This window comes from Euprymna scolopes, chromosome 46, assembly GCF_053919585.1.
Source record: "Euprymna scolopes isolate OS-2025 chromosome 46, ASM5391958v1, whole genome shotgun sequence".
Taxonomy (NCBI): Eukaryota; Metazoa; Mollusca; class Cephalopoda; order Sepiida; family Sepiolidae; genus Euprymna; species Euprymna scolopes.
In genome coordinates, this window is record NC_136527.1 from 193,823,470 (window position 1) to 193,844,185 (window position 20,716).

Consider the following 20,716-nt stretch of genomic DNA (forward strand, 5'->3'; position numbering starts at 1 on the left):
GTTCAACTTGTTTTAGATGTCAAATTTCTTGGCTTATGGCTGGTTTTTCGAATTCTAGTGTGGAGACTGTTAGAGATCTATATCGAAAAAAAGTTGAAAGTGACAGCAAGTCGGATTTCTTATTCTTACGAGATTGATAGGTTCTGGAAAAAACGTTAGTGATATTTACATGCAGATCAGATAATATACACTTTCAGAAGTTGAAAGTGACAGCAAGTCGGATTTCTTATTCTTACGAGATTGATAGATTCTGGAAAAAACGTTAATGATATTTACATGCAGATCAGATAATATCTGGACGTTAGAAATGATGTGGATGATATCCTGGTCGAGAGAAACGGGCTGTTTTGTGGCGTGTATCGAAATAGGCAACTGGGAATACAAAAAAGAGGATGTCCTTACACAAATCGATGGTTTTCTGCTCAAAAGAAGCGGGGGGGGGGATATCTGATTTTGATTGCATTATTGAGGTGAGCGCGTACGCAAACCCATCACTTAAAAATAGTGCACCCGAGTCATCCACATTTTGGATGATCTCAAAGATGAAACCAACCGCAGTGCAATGGAAGAGTTCCGCTCTGGTGGAACGACCATAATGATCACCGTTTAATCCTCTGCAAGGTTAATATAGGTATTTATTTGCTTCCCCATGAAAGCAAATGTGAGACAAGGTCGTTCTTAATGACAAAAAAACATTTCCCTAAGACAAGGTAAGCATATTTTTTTTGTTACCACAACTGTTTTATATCACACTCTTATACTCACCACCAAATAGACATTAATACAAACTAAAATACCTCCATATATTTTGGCAAAATTTTCATTCATCAATAACAACAATTCATTACAATATATTTACTATCATTTAAACTTACCAACATTTTCACAAAATTCTTCAATTCTGAAAGAAGCTTACATTTTACCCTACTATGATTCAATGTCAAGGTCGTTTAGAGATGAACAACATAAATTCACAACAAACACAAATCCCGATGGTCTGCCTCATGAATTGTATTTGAGATTTTCTCTCATGTTGATACTGATTCTGATGAATATTCGGTTGACGAGGGTTTCATCCGAAATCAATTCAAGGAAGTGATCATACTGCGGAGGAAACCGGATAGGTATTGCAGGAAAGAATTAGATGATTACGGACCCATAACAGCTAAGCACAAAGCTAAAGATTCCGACCAAGTTTCTATCAAATCAGTTGCAGGTTGTTATCGGTGACTTCATCGAACTAAAGCAAAAGTATGGCGTGAATGACAAGCTTCTGGGATTGACTTTTACTCTTGATTTGAAATGGAACACGTACATCAAGTCTGTTGCCAAGTTAGCTGGAAAAATGGAATGGTAGGATCCTATTACCGCTCCAGAAGATATCTCACTGCTGATGCAATTCTCTATCTATATAAAAGCCAAGTACGTCCAAGGATGGAGTACTGCTGCGACATCTGGGCAGGAGCTGCTAAAAACAGCATATCCTGCCTTGACAGACTACAAAATAGACTTTGGGGATTATTGGGCATGTCCTTTTCTCTTCCCTGCAACTTCTCTCCCGCAGAAAGACGTTGCGAGCCTATTTTTTCTTTTATCGTTATTTCCACAACTGGTGCTCGTCTGAGCTCCAATCTCTGCCCCCCTCGCCAATCTTTCACGAAAAACACCAGTCTAGCTGAAACCACTGTTAATAATTTTCCCCACTCTTTATCTCTGCCTAAATCAAAACGTAGATTCCACGAACAAAGCTTCTTTCTTAGAAATGCACACCTGTGGAACTCTCTTCTGTTTGGTTGTTTCCCACCTGACTACAACTTGGAAGTCTTTAAGTCCAACATAAACAGATCCTGATAAACCACCCCCTTAAGTAAGACATTTTATCAAATCTCCAATACTAACGATTACTACGATATTATCCCATTGATTACTGTACACACAATAACCCTTATCCCCAAGTGGCTTCTGGGCTTTGATAAGTGGTGACACCCCTGTAAAAAAAAAGAATGGGAGATCGATTTAAAAGAACCATACCGTCTTCGAGAGATTCATGAAAGACGACACGGAAGCTGCGCTGATAAATTTAGATCAGTCCCAAGCTTTTGATTAGGTCAACCACTGGCATCTATTCTAGTAGCAACCAGATTCAAACAGGCCTTTTACAAATGGATCTCCATATTGTACCGGGTGTCAATGGCAGCGGTATATGTAAACAGAAACATTCAAAATCCTTCGCCATCTCTCGGTTTGTGCGTCAGGGCTGCCCACTGTCTCCTCTGCTTTACGTCTTTGTGTTGGAGCTGCTATTTCACAATCTAATGCGTGATGTGGAAAGTCTGGTCCTGCCTGTTAAATTGCTCTACCGGCTGAGTTGAAAGCCAGGGTCTCTGCATTCGCTGATGACATAACCGTTTTTGTGTCATGATTCAAGGACATCGTTGGACAGTGCCAGTGGGTCTCATACATTATAAAAGAACCACAGGTCAAAATGAACCGCAGCAAGTCAACAGATTTGTGGTTGAGGGCCTGGAGGGGAACCGACACCCTTCCTGTTTCCTTCAGTTGGACGGACGGTCCGGTTTGGATCTGCGGCGTGTTGTTCAGACCAGGTTTCCAGCTAAAAAACGAATTGGTCTGAGGTAAAATAAAAAATCAAAGCCGCTATCGACTCGTGGGCTTGAAGAAAATTATCCTTTAAGGGTTGACTGGAGTCATGCGACACCTACATTTTTATGCTCATCCTTTAACGACTGACTGTACTTCCTCTACTTGCAAACTATCTAAAATCCCTATAGAGCGAGCTGTCCTTTTTTCTTTGGGGCAAGGGGAAACATTGGGTTCACATACCAGTCTATGTTCAGTATCCGTTTGAAGGAGGCTTGGGGCTGCCAAACTTGATGTGTCAATGAGATGCCGAGAGGCTGGCTTTTTGACAGTGAAGTCTGCATGGGACGCTGTACTCGAGACCATTTTCCCAACCTCATCTTTTACCACATGGTCGAGGTACATCAAAAGCCATGGAGCAACATACAGATCTTGAGAGTGTAAAGTCACACAAAAGAAACTATCAGGGTTCAGAGACCTTTCACGACTTACAAGAAATGAACTCCAGAAGGAACTAGTGAAAGGAGGCCACAGATGACCTGCTCGTCAACATATGGAGAAGATCCGCTACCAATCGAGCTTGGCGCAAGGTCCAAGTCATCTCAACAACTTCGAGTTTTCCTTGACCTGGCGAATGGCCCAAAATGCATTATCTCACAACATCATACTACACAGTCGAAGATTAGGAAGTATCCCAGCCGAAGAAACGCCAGAACATAAAATATTAGAATACAGCATACACAGATAATACTGGGCATATATTAACTAGGTGACGGCTGGCATCGATCCCGAAAAGCCTCGCTCACTGGAGGTTTCCTACATTATCTATGGCGCTAAGCCGCCATAGGGTAGGGAGAAACTAGTTGCGATGCTCGTGATCCTGGCCATAGACAGAATGGTGATATAAACGTTGAGACATCATGAGGAGGATGAGATTGAATTTTTTGCGGATCAGGATTTGACTTCCTTCTTCAAGTACAAACTTAAGGTAAAGATCAGATGTGACAGGAAAATATTACTTCCAGCAACCTGTGATCGAACATAGACAAAACAAGTAAATCATGCATGGTATCCCGTGAGTACACAGTGAACGAGACATAAAAAATGACTAAGTTCAGCATCCACCCCCTTTTACGAGTCAAAGTCCCCAGCGGACGTCAAATCCTGGGGAAAATTGACAAATGGCACAGTTTTATGCTTTAGCATATGTAAATTTAAGTTCTGTACCATGCAGAATTTTTTTTTACTAAATCCATCATTTTCCCACCTCCCAAAAGTCCCCAAGGCCTTAACATATTTAAATTTGAGTTTAGCACCCTGCAAAACTGCTAAACAGACATAGACCGATAATTTTGGACAAATATGGTAAAATAGTCCCAAAAATAGAATGTTTTTATAAGCCCTAAAAAGCCACTGGAGCACACTCAATAGTTATCGTGAAGTATAGACAAACAAAAATAGAAATCAGTTACAACTTTTAAGAAAGTTTTATAAAAATCAAAGGCGTCAATTTATTTAATAAGCACAAAAGTGTCAATTTTAGCCATGTTAATCTAAAAGGTACCCCTAGGGGGCAACCGCAGTTTTCTCGAAAAATCAGTTCTGTTACTTTTTTAATTATATCATATGCTTAATGTTTGTGCAAAATTTCAAAAATATTCCAAGGCGTGAATGTAAATAAAGTGCATACAGACGAAGGAACAAGGGTGAATATACAGGTCCACCTCCATTTTATTAGGGGACCAATAATGAGTCTGTGCATAGGTAGAGGTGCCAAGTTGGAGTTTGTGTTTCCCGCCTGAGCATGGCCCACACGATTTCAAATCTTGCCAGACTCTAGACTCCCAAAATGTCTAGATTAAGTTCTTAGTGAATGGCTCTCTCTGGCCATGATAAGAGACCTCAAAGATGCCCTCATCCCAGCTTTTCTTTTAAGTCTCGGGCCACTATAATAAGTGATCCTATATTCGAGCAACTAAATATACATTTCTTTCATCCCATCAAGAATTGCTTGTAACATTTGAGTCAACTGTTTTATCTTTCAAAACGTTTTTTATCTTCCAAACATTTTATCTTGGAAAGATAAAATGTTTTGTTAAATGAGTTTAAAATATAGCAATAATAAATAAATCAAGATATAATAAAATGGGAAATAATTATCTGATATCAATAAAATGTATTGTTTAATGATTTTCAAGTATGGCAATTATAAAGAAATCAAGATATAATAAATTGTAAATATTAATCTGATACCAATAAAATGCATTGTTTAATGATTTTAAAGTATAGCAATTATAAAGAAATCAAGATATAATAAAATTATAATGTAACACATTAATCACGAAAACCTGTTTATTAATATAGTAGATGGATTTTTTATTCTGCATAAAATAAAAATGTTCAATCTTGGAACAAATATTTAATTTTTTAATGTTTTCTTAAAGTTTAGATATTGTCAATTTTAAGACGTGTACCTGTATTCAAAGCAGTTTGTTCTTCCATAGATTTTGTTTATGCAGTTCTATAGATTTTATTAGTCCATGTGCTCTTAAAACAATTGTTGTAATGTTTATATCTTTTAGAGATTTTGTCGTTTTACACAATTTTATACTTCTCTTTTCTTTTATTAATTAAAAAAAAAAACAAGAATATACACACATTGTACATGTAAATGTGGCTTTTTCCAGTTCTCATAAATTTGATTTCTGAGAACAAGAATATCTAGACAAAGTGCAAACATATGTTTTTTTTCCTCTTTTTATTTTACTTTTGTTAGTGTGAAGAGATCAAGCGGCTCCTTCCTGGGGATAACACATGATTCTATTATAATTTAAATTTACACCCAAGGGCTCTTTTCATCGCATATGTATAACTAAAGTTGATTTATTAGAAAATGAATATTCACATACTTCACAAGAATATCTGTATTTCTTTATAGCTTGGTTTTCCAGGGATTGCTTCTACGTATTTATGAAAGTTCTTTTTTATTAGGCCAGTCGCTCCTGTCACAAATGGTATAATGTGTATTTCTTTCAGAGACTATGTTGTATTAAGATCAGTTTTTAGGTTCTGATATTTTGTTATCTTTTCCCGTTCTGCTCTATTAAGACCAAAGTCGTTTGTAACTGTGACAGCGATAATGAGTGCAGTTCTTTCGGGCTTGTTCCATATTACTATATCTGGCTTGATGGCCTTGTCTTTTATGTATCTGCCTGTATGTCTTTGTCGTAGAACACTGTCACTTTTCCATTTGATGTTATCGGTGGTGGTTCATGTTCCCAGATGTTCGACGACCTATCTAGTTGCATCTCTCCACAGATCTTTCAATGTAAGTATCTACATACTTGGTTATGGCGAGCAGTGTAATGACCATCGGCTAGAAGGATCTTGCATCCAGACATTAGGTGGCTTGGACTTTCAACAGCTGAGTGACAGAATCTGCATTGGTCGGTTTTTTGCAGACCAGCCATTTTCTTAAATCCATTTGTGAGTAAACCTTGGTCTTGTGCAGCTATAATTAGTCGTTCTTCATCAAATGGAAATTTGTCACTTTTAAGCCATTGCAGTGAGGCCTCCTTGTCAAGGTAGCTCTGGTTCAGTTTTTCCATGAACCTGCCTGCTCTCTTATGTTGTTGCCATCCTTCTACTCTTGTCTTCTGTTCTCTTTTAGTATACTCATTTCTCTTCTTTCGGGCGATTAGGGTTGTTGGGTTATCATATTCTTCTACTGTGTTCCCTTTTACTATGTGAGTTCTCCTAACGTTGATTTTCTAGAACAAGAAAATCCGCACACTTCACAAGAATGTGACTTTTCACTTTCTTTTTTATTTTACTTGAGTGATTTTTTACGAGATCAAGGGGCTCCCTCCCGGAGCTAGCACTTGATTTCATTACGACTTGAATTTATATCCAAGAGCTCTTTTCAGAATAGATGTTGTTCCCTTTGTGGTAGCAATCTGTATTTAATTACAGCTTGGTTTTCCGGGATCGATTGCAAGTCTTTCTTAAAGTTCACAACTTGTATAATGTCTATCGCTTACAGAGACCATGTCATTTTAAAATCATTCCTGAGGTCCTGATACTTGGTTATCTCTTCTCAATCAGCTTTATTTAGGCCATAATCATTTGGAACGGCAAAAATAATGAGCACAGTTTTTACAGGCTTGTCTCATATCACAATGTCTGGTTTCATAGCATTATCTTTTATATATCTGCTCGCCTGTAAATCTTTGTCATAGAATATGGTCACCTTTCCGTTCGATTTGATTTGTGGTTCATGTTCCCATATGTTTAATGATGTGTCAAGCTGAGTCTCTCCACAGATATTCCAATGGAGGTATTTACATACTTTGTTGTGGCGGGCAGTGTTCACTTTTTTGTTTTATTTTACTTACAGAAGATACACAGACTTCACAAGTCTATGACTTTTCCCCAGTGCAAGTTCTCATATGGCTGACTAAGCCTGAATTTGAGAAAAACAAAATCCACACACGTCACAAGTATGTGGCTTTTCCCTTTTTATTTTACGTCAGTCGAAGTTCTCAGAAATCAAAGGGCCCACGACCAGGGGCTAAGACTTGAAGTCTATATGAGATACATAGATATTCGAATGTTCCATTAAAGTTCTTTATCTCTCAAGCACTGAGTTAGTAAAGAAATTGAACATAATTTTCCTTTCCCCAATTAACCATTTTTATATGTTGTAGTATATCTTTCATGTTGGTCTCTTGGTCTTACTGGATTCCAGGACAATAATTTATCTAGTCTGGTGGAGTATCCAGCTTCGTGCTATTACTTGACGTAATATCACTTGGAGTAGGTGCACCATTACTCGGAAAAGCTGTGGAGTAGCCGTAGTAAGGAGATCTTATTTGAACTGCGAATACTATATGATTTTGAATATTTGGTCAGGGTTTACTTCTATGGAAAAAGTATCCTCATGCCAGATTGTTCTGGCAAACCCCTGTACAGAGAGACCTTAGACACTCGAGGATAGTGTCTAGTAGGCATTCAGGTTTTCCCCAGTAGGCATTCAAGTTCTCCCCTAAGAGAGCGAGATGAGCAGGTGGTGCTAACATCAGCAGTCGGTTAGGTTACTTTTTTTCGGCTGCTTTTGGACAGACTCTTCCTGCTCTTCCTCCACAGTGTTTCTTCACGGGGTCGAAAAGAGAAAGACTCTGTGGTCTGCCAGCGGAAGACGAAGGAGGAGGCCGGAGAGGAAAAACAAAAGAAATGAAAGGGGTCAATTCTCTTTTTTTTCCTCGTCGCTCGCTCACTCCTGTGACGTCCCAGTTACCACTGTTCCGAGGACCGGGGGAAGGGGGGCACGGGGACAGCAAGATGTCATTTCATTAACGCGAAAGACAGGTAACGTTCCACCTATTGACCAGACGTGGTCCCGAGACAAGGGATCTCGAGGCCGCAATGTGCGTTCGAGGTGTCGATGTTAACTGAGTCCTGCAATTTGCACCAGTTCTCACAGCTGGCCACGCTCTTCATCGAGGGACGAGCCGAGTGATCCCCCGTCCAGGGTTCAACACTTGCTTTTTTTATTATGTTTGGTTTGTTTTCATGTGTGCAACGGAAAGGCGGTCATCACTTGCGGTGGGCAAAAAAGAAGTAAACACGGAAGCAAGCGAGAGCTGGCTTTAACCTCTGCGGAGCTCGCTTAAACCTTCACGGAGCTCACTGTGAGTTCTCATATGTATGACTAAATCTGATTTTTCAGAACAAGAATATCCACAAACGTCACAAGAATGTGGGTTTTCGCTTTTTTTTTATTTTATTTCAATCGAAGTTCTCAGACATCAAGGGTCCCACAACGTGGGGCTAACACTTGAACTCTATATGAGATGCATAGATATTCGAATGTTCCATTTAACTTCCTCTCCTCACTTAACAATTTTTATATGTTGCAGTATATCTTTTATTTTGGTCTCTTGGTCTTACTGGAGTTCAGGAAAATAATTCATCTAGTTTGGTGGAGTATACAGGTAACTGCTATTACTTGAGGTAACATCACTTGGATAAGGTGCACCATTCCTCGTAAAAGCTAATGCAAGTCAGCCATAATATTTGGGTAGCGAATACTATGTAACTTTGAATATTTGGTCAGAGTTTACTTCTAGGGAAAAGTATCCTCATGCAAGTTTATTTGTGCAAACCCAGACAAAAACCTGTACAGACAAAAACCTGGATAGTGTCTAGTAGGCATTCAAGTTCACTTTTGTTTTATTTCACTTTAGTTGAAGTTCTCAGAAATCAAGGGGACAACAGTCTAGGGCTAACACTTGAACCCTGTATGAGTGTGGACTTCTCATATGTATATTTAACCGTGATTTTTGAGAACAAGTATAATCACACACTTCACAAGAATATGGCTTTTCCCTAGCGTTTGGCATGTATAAATAAATTTGTGGATTCTCATGTTTCAATTTTACAGAACAGGAATATCCACACTTCACAAGAATTTAGCTTTTCCCTTTGTTGTTTTATTTTACTTCAGGCAAACTTCTCAGAAATCAAGGGGCCCACAACCTGACATCTATAGGAGATACATCGATATTCGAATGTTACGTTTAAATTCTTTATCTCTCAAACACTGAGTTAGTAAAGAAATTGAGAACATAATTTTCCTCTCCCCAATTATAACTTTACTTTTGAATAACTTTCATTTACCTCTCTTGATTTTACTGGATTCAAGGACAAGAATTTATCTTATCTGGTGAAGTATCCAGCTTCGTGTTTTTACTTTAGGTAACATCACTAGGAGAAGGTGCACCATTCCTCATAAAAGCTAATGTGGGTTAGCTATAGTGAGATCTTATTTGGGAAGCGAATACTATGTGATTTTGAATATTTAGTCAGGGTTTACTTCTATGGAAAAAGTATCCTCATGCCAGATTGTTCTGACAAACTCCTGTACAGAAAGACCTTAGACACTCAAGGACAGTGTCCAGTAGGCAAGTTATCATATGGTTAACTAAACTTGATTTTCGAGAAGATGAATATGCACAAAATTCACAATAATGTGGCTTATCCTTTTTTTACTTTTGTTAGTTTGATTCTGTGTGAGTTCTCATATGGTATAGAAACGTTGATTTTCTAATACAGGATAATCCTCACACTTCACAAGTATGTGGCCTTTCTCCAGTGTGTGTTCTCATATGTGACACTAATGATGATTTTCTAAAAAAAGAAAATCCACAAATTTCACAACAATGTGGCTTTTTGCTAGTGTGCGTTCTCACATGTTTCAATAAGTTTGATTTTTCAGAAAAAGAATGCCCACACACCTCGCATGTGTGTGGCTTTTCACCAGTGTGCGTTCTCATATGTTTCCATAAACTTGATTTTTGAGAACAAGAATACCCACAAACTTTACAAGAATGCGGCTTTTCACCAGTGTGCGTTCTCATATGTTTCCATAAATTTGATTTTTGAGAACAAGAATACCCACAAACTTCACAAGAATGTGGCTTTTCCCCAGTGTGCGTTCTCACATGTATCAATAAAGTTGATTTTTTAGAAAAAGAATGTCCACACACCTCGCATGTGTGTGGTTTTTCGCCAGTGTGGCTTTTCATATGTTTCACTAAACTTGATTTTTGAGTACTAGAATACCAACAAATTTCACAAGAATGTGTTTTTTCCCCAGTGTGCGTTCTCATATGTGTCACTAAACTTGATTTTTTAGAATAAGAATACCCACAAACTTCACAAGAATGTGGCTTTTCTCCAGTATGAGTCCGTATATGTATCACTAAATCAGATTTTCTAGAACAAGAATATCCGCAGACTTCACATGAATGTGGCTTTTCTCCAGTATGAGTTCTCAAATGTCTCACTAAACTTGATTTTTGAGAACAAGAATACCCACAAAATACACAAGAATGTGGCTTTTCTCCAGTATGAGTTCTCATATGTCTCACTAAACTCGATTTTTCAGAAAAAGAATACCCACAAACGTTACAAGAATGTGGCCTTTCTCCAGTGTGTGTTCTTACATGTGTCAGTAACTGTGCCTTTTTAGAACTAGAATAACTACACACTTTACACGAATGTGTTTTTTCCCTCATTTTTATTTTCTCATAAATTTGTTTTTGTTGGGAATGTTGCATTCTATTAGATGCCATACATTCTCCCATTAGTTTAGTTACTCCATCCTATTTTTAAGATTCTTATCGTCCCTGTCAGTGCAATTGTTTTTTATTACTATTAATGTGGCAGTCAACCAGACATATAATCGGTCACAGTTTTTAATCTTTGCAATAATTATGGGGGGGTGCTCATATGTTTTAGATTTCTTAGATTTCAACCTACCAATTTAATAAATAAAAACACCATAAAAATATTGTTATTAGCTTTCTTATATTTTAATATTCAAATTCATATTTGATATAAAGAAAGCGTCATCTTATTTTTTATATAAAAATGAGAATGGCGGTATATTTTTTTATTTCAATTTTAAATTCAAAGAGTGGTATTTTTTACTCATACATTCTATTTTTTTTCTGTTTTAAATTTAAACAAACCTACCCTTCTTTATTAATTACTAGCCTGGATGCCGAGCGTTGCCCGTTTTTTTTAGGTGTGTTTTGAGAAAAAAAAAGTGGTAGTAGGCAGGCAAGCTAAAACCCGCAGCCCGTAAAGGCGGAAAAGAAAGTGAAAGAATATCTGACGTCTTAACATTACTCCATGACGTGACCGGAAGTTCAGAAAGTTAAAATTATGTAAAGTCAATCCAACCGATATGATGGATTGCAGAAGTGACTCGCAAAAAAATCGATCCATCTTTGTAGAAAACTGCTCAGTTGAGGATGAAGAAATTAATGTATTAGGCCAATGTTTCGATAGTTGTTGTCCGAGACATCAAGCTTCACAATGATACCGATCTCGTGAAAATGCGTCGGCTCTGACAAAAGGTTTAGGCATACAAACATACATACGCACACAAATTTAAACAAACAGGTGAAATTTATAGTATAGATAACACTATTATTTAGAAAGCTATTCTTAACATGGGGAAGGGAGTCCTTGCTAAATAATTTGTACATTCATTCAACAATTTAATACATTAAAACGTTCATTTTGTAGAGTCAACACAAAAACAAAAAACTAGGCCAATATATATATATATATATATATATATATATATATATATATATATATATATATATATATATATAGATAATTGACTTTGTTGTTGTTCCTTCTTATGAAACTGATTTTTAATTTAATTAAAATTTGAATTTTAAATTAAAAAATTTTTTTTTTAAATTTTTAAATTATAAATCACATTACTTTATATATATATATATATATATATATATATATATATATATATATATATATATATATATATATAGCAAATCATTGTCATTAAAGGCAACATAATAAACTCTTCTACCTACTTTGATGAGATTTTTGTGTTTTCAGTTATTTTTAAGCGTTTATTTACTTTTAAAAAATCTGTACCGTGTCTTATGTTAAAAGAAATAAAAATGGGTGATATAAAACAGGCATCTAAGATGTCACGATAATCGCTCAAAAATCGATACTTAAATAAAGTACTGGTAGAAAACCGCAAAATTAACATTTTTGAAAAGTTTTGTTATGCCCAACGATTTTTTACGTATCTTTAGTTAAATAATTTAAGTGAAATTCCAAATAACTATTTGAAAAAAATAAAAACAAAAACTATTTGAAAAAATAACAACACAAAAAAAACGTAAGAAAGAAAAAAATAAATAAATAAAATAAAAAATAAAAAGATGATAGGAGCCACCCATCTCTTCCCCATTCAACCAAAAATTGAAAACTGCAAATGATTACAGGTATTATTGCCTGCTAATTGGTCATTAAACCGATGCTTATTTTATGTTAAATTTGTATAGAAAAGTAATTCCATGTCCTAAAATCTTAAATATTTATTATTATTTGTCGTGTTTTTGAACGATATTTTTTTATTGTTGAAACGTAATAGCTAAAATACTTTTTTTTTTTAAATTTATTTTTTAGAGAGTAAATAACGCTGGGTTTCATTGTAAAGATTTACAAATATATTTTTCTACATTAAGATAATATTAATTTGTGATGGCCAATAAATAGTTGATCATTTTATGTAAACTTTATAAAAGAAAGTGATCCCCATTCTAAAATCTTAAATATGGGAAGAAACATACAAAATCAAACGAAATTCTCTAGCGACATAATAGGTCAGTGCAGACAGAAAACATTTTTTATGTTAAAACAATTAGGTACTTGTGCACTTATGTTACCCTGCTGAAATTACAGCCTTATTATTCAGAAAGCAATTCTTAATATGGAGAGAGGAGAATGTTTTGTAACTATTCTGTACTTCCACCTAATAATTTAATAAAATATGATCTCGTAAAATTCGAATTTAACTTAAAAATACGATTTTTAAAAATAGAACAGAAACATAAGTGGATAATCATTTAACAATTAAATACTGGAAATTATTATTATTATTATTATTTTTATTTATTTATTTTTTTTTTTTTGTGTGATCATAAGTTGATAATCATTAGAGACTGCCAATTAAATTCTGGAAAATTAGTATTTTTTTGTGATCAGTTTTCTTCGAATTAAATTATTGTGTTTACGGTTCTCAGAAACCACACAAGTGTATTCTTTTTAAGAATAGATTTTTTGTGTAAAAAAAAAGAAAACAAAAAATTATATTTTATCCCATAAATTAAAAATAAACCAAATAAATTGGAAATTCACATTTTATATTAACGTTTGTTATAAATTATATAGAATCAATATTTTTATTGCAAAAAAAAAAATTGTTTTAACTATTTTTATTGCAAAAAAAAAAAAATGAAATGAATAAGCATAATTTAATATTTAAGGTTAATAAAAAAAATTCGAATTAAAAGTGTAAACAAAAAAACAGTACTTGTACAGTTTAATCAAGACATAAAAAAAGGAAAATATCGAAAAAAGGTTATACGATCTTCTAAAAAAAATTCACTTAATTTGATCAAGTAGTTTTTTTTTTTTTTTTTTTTTTTTTACAGCGGAAAAACACGTTTTCATGAGAGCGCGTTGAAGGCAGACATCTTGTTTTGTTTTTTTGGAGTTTAAAAACGCCACGGGGAGATAACTCCATGTAAAGCGCCAACACTCCGTCCCCATCTTTAATACTAGCTTTTCTTCCTTAAATTCGAACCTTTTGCTCGGTATCATTACATTTTTTTTTTCGCTGTAAAGCAAAAAATACTTGATGAAATTAAGTGATTTTTTTTCGGAGAACTTCATTCCATAACAGATACGTACAATTAAATTTTTTTCGATATTTTCCTTTTTTTTAATGCCTTGATTAGACTGTACAAGTGCCCAAAAAACATTTAAAAACTTACTTTTCATTCCAGTTCCAATACGGAAAAAAATCTGGTTCAAGTCTTTGTTCTTTTGTGTTCAAAACACAAAAATTGTTTGGTTTGTTAGGATTTCTTTAGTAAATTGATACAACTTTTGTTTTGTTTGTTCAATTCATTAAGAAATAAAATATATAAAATACATGAAAATATAAAAGAATCAAAATTAAAAGATGAAGAACACGATTTAAACACGAAATTATTTAAATAGAAAATCAACTTCTAAAGAACAAAGAACTTAAGGTCAGCGTAATAACAAGGTGAAATCATTATTTCGTTCCTCGTGTAAAAATGTCTGTTTATTATTAAAACGTATCGAATTGTTTTCCTATCAAGTTCGGATTATATTTGTCAATGTTTAAATCTTGTTTTCGATATCTTTTGTAAATTTTTATTTTGTATGTCTATTTCATTAAAAATTAAAACATAAAAATCACATTTATAAAAAAAAAAAAACTGAACATTTCATTCTTTTTTGAAATAGTCAAACTACTGTTAACATCCGAAATGAAAATAGGAGTGTGAATAATTGAATAATTCCAACCGTCCTTATATGAAAAAAAAACAAAAAAACAAAACAAAAAAAAAACGTGAAGTTAGTTAAATTACAAGAATAGATTTGGACCAAGAAAGTAAACTATAATCATTACATTATGAAACTTGAAGCTGATTCGGTTAAACTTAAGATGACCCGCCCGACAAATGTCATCGTAACATTTATTGAGTGGTTTTCTACCAACATTTTGTTTTATTTCTTATTTTGAAGCGATTATCGGGTCTTCAAAGACATTGCGGTAAGCTTTTCTTGTTCTCCAACAGCGTTCAACATTACTTGTTTTTCGAACGGAATAAACATTATACATTAACTAAAAACACTGAAAACTTAACCATTCGCCCATGTATGGAGTATTGTTCTCATATTTGGGCTGGTGCATCTGTTACTTGTCTCTCGCTCCTAGACAAGGTCCTGAACTGTCATCTAAGCTTCAGCCTCTCTCCCATCGACGAAACGTAGCATCCCTCTGCCTGTTGTATAAGTACTTTAACGTTGAATACTCCGATGAACTGCAAGCACTTGTACCCCCTCCACATAATTACCCTCGAGAAACCCGACATGCAGCAAAATCCCACCCCCACAGTTGTGATCCCTAAATTTAAGAAAACCTTCTACTCCAGTAGTTTCTTGCTCCTTGGAATTCCCTTCCGAGTTCTCTTTCCCCAACTGTACTGACATACAGAAGTTCAAGTGTAACGTGAACCGACATCTTGCTGTCCAACTCCCCACCTAGTACCCCAGTCGCCTATGTCCCTGATAGTAGCCCCTACATCAAAGTGACAATGTGCCTTGTTTGGGGGTGATAATGTAATAAAAGAAAATCATTAAAAAACACAGAATTATACAGAATGGAGTTAGTGAACATTTAAAAATGTCCTCAATGTAACGTTCTTTGTTAAGAACAAGAAAAAATAGTCTATTGGCATTTTAAAAAAAAAATGATGGAGATTTCCCTCTTTCAGAAATGGCTGCTCAGACCATCACTGATGGTGAGTTCTTCATTTTGAAAATCTTTTCTGCATTATCAGGTATTCTCACAAGGACTTTTGCATTTTGATGCTTGTTGGATGTTGAAGTGAGAATAACTTTTCATCTGTGAAGATGATGTTATTGAGCGTGTCTTATCTGATAATAAGGTTTAACAAGAGTCGATTTCTGATGAGTTTCTTTGCAATTGTGGGTGCAGAGAGAACTGTCGCTTTTGGAGCTTATAAGATGACATTAATAGGTCACTTCGACATATACGTCACATCGTACTTAGTGATGTTTGTGCTTTGTTCGCCATTTTTCTCATGCATCTTTTTGGATTTCGTATGATTTTTCCTTATTTTTTTTACACAGTGATCACCACTTATCAAGGCCCGGAAGCCACTCAGGGATAAGGGTTATTGCAAGTACATTACGTTAGTATGGAGATTTGATGAAGTGTTTACTTAAGGGGGCGGTTCATTAGGAATTTGTTTACATTGGACTTGAAGACATCCAAGTTGTAGTCCGGTGGGAAGCAAGCAGACGGAACAGAGTTCCACAGGCGTGCAGTTCTAAGAAAGAAGCTTTGTTCATGGAATCCGCGTTTTGATTTAGGCACAGATATAGAGTGGGGGAAATTTTTCACAGTGGATTCAGCTAGACGGGTGTTTTTCGTGAAAGATTTGCGAGGGAGGACCTGAGATTGGAGTTCAGAGGAGCACCTGCCATGGAAATAACGATAAAATAAGGATAGGCTCGCAACATCTCTTCTGTGGGAGAGAGGTTGCAAGGTAGAGAAAAGGGCATCCCCCACTAAGCCACGAAGTCTATTTTGTACTCTGTCAAGGCATGATAGGCTGTTTTTAGCAGCTCCTGCCCAGATATGGCAACAGTATTCCATGCTTGGACATACTTGGCTTTTATATAGATAGAGAATTGCATCAGTAGTGAGATATCTTCTGGCGCGGTAGAAGGATCCCATCATCTTTCCAGCGACCTTGGCAATAGACTTGATTTACGTGTTCCATTTCAGATCAGGAGTAAAGGTCAAACCCAGAAGCTTGTCAAAACACGGGGTCTCACCCAGACGAGAGCCATCCATCACAATTGATGCCAGATGGGGATCAGAGCGTTAATTTTTTTGATAAGTTTAGGTGTTCTTAAGGTGTGGGGACGTTGTCTATCTTTGATCAATGAAGTTTCCAGGTAATTAGCAAGCGTCCTTTTTCTGAACATTTTGTTGATTTTGAGTTTTGTTTCCCCCAACTTGAATATTTCTTGTGCCGTACGTCATTCTCATGTTGCTCTATGGTTAATCTTCTCTCCAATTCAACAGACATTGTTTAAAAATTAACATCTTTTGTTTCTAAAAAAAATTAGAAATCATACATTGCATTATCATATAATGACAATTAAATATTAAATTTATTTTAATATTATCATAAGAAATAGTTCAGAAATTTTGTAACATGGCTTATGTCCACACTGTATATCGAAAGAAGACACTTTCAGTAGCTGTAGGCGACAGCTAGACGAATTCCTCACGATTAAACGTTGATTACATTTACATGCAAATTAGATACAATCAGAACGTTGGAATTGAAGTGGATAATAAACTGGTCGAGAGAAATGGCTTATTTCTTGGTATTACAGAGATTAAGGGTGATTAAGCGGAGGGAGTACAGACCTACGAGTGAGAGGTACTTGGAAGAAGTAGGAAAGGATTTCTGATTTTGATTGTATTTTCGGGGTGAGCGCGTACGCAGACCCCACACTTAGAAATAGCATGTCCGAGTCGTCCACATTTGAGACGATCGCAAAGGTCAACCCAACCGCAGTGCAATGGATGGGCCTCGCTCTGGGGGAACGACCTTAATGATCACCGTTACCCCTACGTAAGGTAAGGCTATTTATTTGCTCCCCCACCGAGCAAATAAAGCACAAGGCCGATCTTTTATGTGAGGAGTGAAGGGGAAATGGGGTCCAACTTCCTGGAGAGTAGGGGAGCTGGATAGTGACAATTGGTATGAAGGGTTGCCCTACATTGACCAAGGTCTTATATGTGGGGTTGCCTCCACATATGGTCTTTGCTTGACACCCGCTGCCCAGGCTCCAGAGGACTGGAGACAGTTAAGGTTATTTATTTGCTTCCCCACCGAGCAAATTAAGCACAAGGCAGATTTTTAATGTGAGAAGTGAAGGAGAAATGGGGACCAACTCCCCGGGGAGTAGGGGAGCTGGATAGTGACAATTGGTATGAAGGGTTGCCCTACATTGACCAAGGTCTTATATGTGGGGTTGCCTCCACATATGGTCTTTGCTTGACACCCGCTGCCCAGGCTCCAGAGGACTGGAGACAGTTAAGGTTATTTATTTGCTTCCCCACCGAGCAAATTAGGCACAAGGCAGATTTTTAATGTGAGAAGTGAAGGAGAAATGGGGACCAACTCTCCGGGGAGTAGGGGAGCTGGATAGTGACAATTGGTATGAAGGATTGCCCTACATTGACCAAGGTCTTATATGTGGGGTTGCCTCCACATATGGTCTTTGCTTGACACCCGCTGCCCAGGCTCCAGAGGACTGGAGACAGTTAAGGTTATTTATTTGCTTCCCCACCGAGCAAATTAGGCACGAGGCAGATTTTCAATGTGAGGAGTGAAGGAGAAATGGGGACCAACTCCCCGGGGAGTAGTGGAGCTGGATAGTGACAATTGGTATGAAGGGTTGCACCTACATTGACCAAGGTCTTATATGTGGGGTTGCCCACACATATGGTCTTTGCTTGACACTCGCTGCAGGTAAGTGTATTTTTTATGTGATGCACCACTGTTTTCACACTTCTATACTAACCATCGACGAACAATAATAAAAAAAACTAAAATACCTCCACATAATTCTCACCAATATCAGTATATCACAACCTTTTTCATTCACTAATAACAACAATTCATAACAAATACTTTATTATCATTAAAACATACCAACTTTTTCACAAAATATCTCAATTCTTAACGGAACTTACATTTTGCTGTAATATTCAATATCAAGGTCGTTTACATGTGAACAACATAAATTCATAATCTTTTCAATGAGAACAAATGCAAACGAATGAAAACTTTTAGAATTCAAACCAAAGCACTAACAAAAACAACCACATATTTATGTAATTAAATCGAACAGTTTTGTATGTCATGAATTGGCACTTCTACAGTTTAATAAAGACATTAAAAAATGAAAATATTGAAAGAAAATAGTTATAATTTACGTACCAGTTATGGAATGAAGTTCTCCGAAAAATAACTTAATTTGATCAAGTATACATATAATTTTTTACAGAGGAAAATCAAATTTTAAGGAAATCGATATATTCTCGCCATTTGGCTATTTAGGGACACAAGGAGAAATGGCTTTAAACGAAAAAATGATTAACAAAGGACCAAAATGAAAAAATATTTAAAAACAAAACACAGAAACTTTGTAAAATAATTGAAAAAACAATTATCTAAGTATTTTTCTGCTCTTGTTTTAAACGATGACTGGAGTTGTCTCCCCTTTGTCTTACTCGATCGATCTCATTAAAATTTAATCTTGTCAATGAGAACAAATAAAAAAAAATGCTTGATCAAATTAAGTGATTTCTTTTTTCATGAAAACTTTATTCCATAACGAGAACGTAAAATATAATTTTTTAAATATTTTCATTTTTGATGCCTTGATTAAAATGTACAAGCACCCATTAATTATATCAAAGCACGGATGAAACAAAATTCAAAATTACGATCTGAAGAGTTATTCCCCCTTACATGAGCAGTAATTTAAAAAATGCCAATAGACGCTATATATATTTTTTCATATATTAATCTCTAGGTGTATCAGAATTTGGGGAGGTGGGGGAATTTTTGACACTCCTAACACGAAACTGCGAATAAAATATAAAAATAACTCGTAATTTCTTTTTTAAAAGTGGGTTGTTTATTTTCTTTAAGGATGATAGTTCCAAAATAAACTATCAAAGTTGTATAAAAAGTAATAGAAATAGTATTTTTTTTATTTTTTAAAAACAGTAATGAAATCAAGTGAATTTTACGAGTTAAGTATTTTTCAATTTTTAAACTTTAAAAATCTATAAAATATTTACTATTTATTAAATTTTTACGATATTTTCAGGGTCAATGTGAAATTTTATGCTCTTTCCAATAAACTAAATATAATATTTAAGACAAAGGTCTTTTAATTTACGCCCTCGCATTTTGAAATGTCTATTAAAAAGTAAATAATTAATTTACACACCAAAGTTTTATACATCACAAATTGAAGATAAAAGATCAATAAATAATATATACAAATTTAAAACAAAAAAGAAGTGTTTTTTTAGAAATTTACATGTAAAGTCCAAAGTTTAAAACCCTTTTTTTTAAACCACGTTTTTTTTAGATGAAACCTTGGTCCTTGCTCCTTTAATTGAAAAAAATGATCTTAATGTTTAAGGTCTGCATCCATCCTTTTGTATGCTGTAGCGTAATTGATGTGCACCATCTGGCCATTTCCTTTTGAAGGAATGATTTAATATCTGTGTGCACATTATACAGCTCCAAACATCGAAGTATCCAGGAATGAGGTAGACTGTCAAAGGCCTTTTTGTAATCAATCCAGGCCATTGACAGATTTATTTGTCTTCTTCTGCAGTCTTCTAGTAGTGTTCTATTTACAAGGAACTGTTGTCTTGTGCAAAGTTTTTCCTCATACACCTTCTCATTTTCGAGGTAATCGCCAGCAACCAGATGGTCGTATGTTGCATCAGCGATTATAACTGTTATCTCTATCGTTGTAAGGCAGCAGATTGTCGATATTTGTTTGCCATGTGGGTGTCCTCATTTTTTAGAATAAGTGATGTACTGCTTACAGTAAGCCACTCAGGCGGTTCGTCATCACAACTGATGATTCGATTGAATGTCTTGGCATAGTGATGATGAAAGGTGCTCACTTCTTTCAGCCAGAGATTTGGTTTGTGGTCTATTCCTGGGGTCTTTAAATTACTACATTGAGCTACATTCCTGCAGACAGCTTCCTGGGTAATTCTAAGAGCTGGCATCTTTTCTTTCTCCTTGTTCTTCTCTTTGCTGGTACTTATCCAATTGTTTTCTGATGTACTTTAATGTACTCATAGAGTGGCCTCCAGAAG

General features: G+C 35.5%; 2 non-coding genes and 1 pseudogene across 2 annotated transcripts; all 3 read right to left on the minus strand.

Annotated features, from left to right (window-relative positions):
• Positions 1 to 465: 465 nt before the first annotated feature.
• Positions 466 to 629, minus strand: LOC145271703 (U1 spliceosomal RNA). Its single transcript, XR_013866094.1, has one exon. It is a non-coding gene; the product is annotated as a U1 spliceosomal RNA (small nuclear RNA).
• Positions 630 to 7,977: 7,348 nt separating this feature from the next.
• Positions 7,978 to 8,135, minus strand: LOC145271487 (5.8S ribosomal RNA; annotated as a pseudogene).
• A 9,144-nt stretch (positions 8,136 to 17,279) lies between these two features.
• Positions 17,280 to 17,442, minus strand: LOC145271609 (U1 spliceosomal RNA). The gene has a single exon (XR_013866015.1). It is a non-coding gene; the product is annotated as a U1 spliceosomal RNA (small nuclear RNA).
• Positions 17,443 to 20,716: the final 3,274 nt, after the last annotated feature.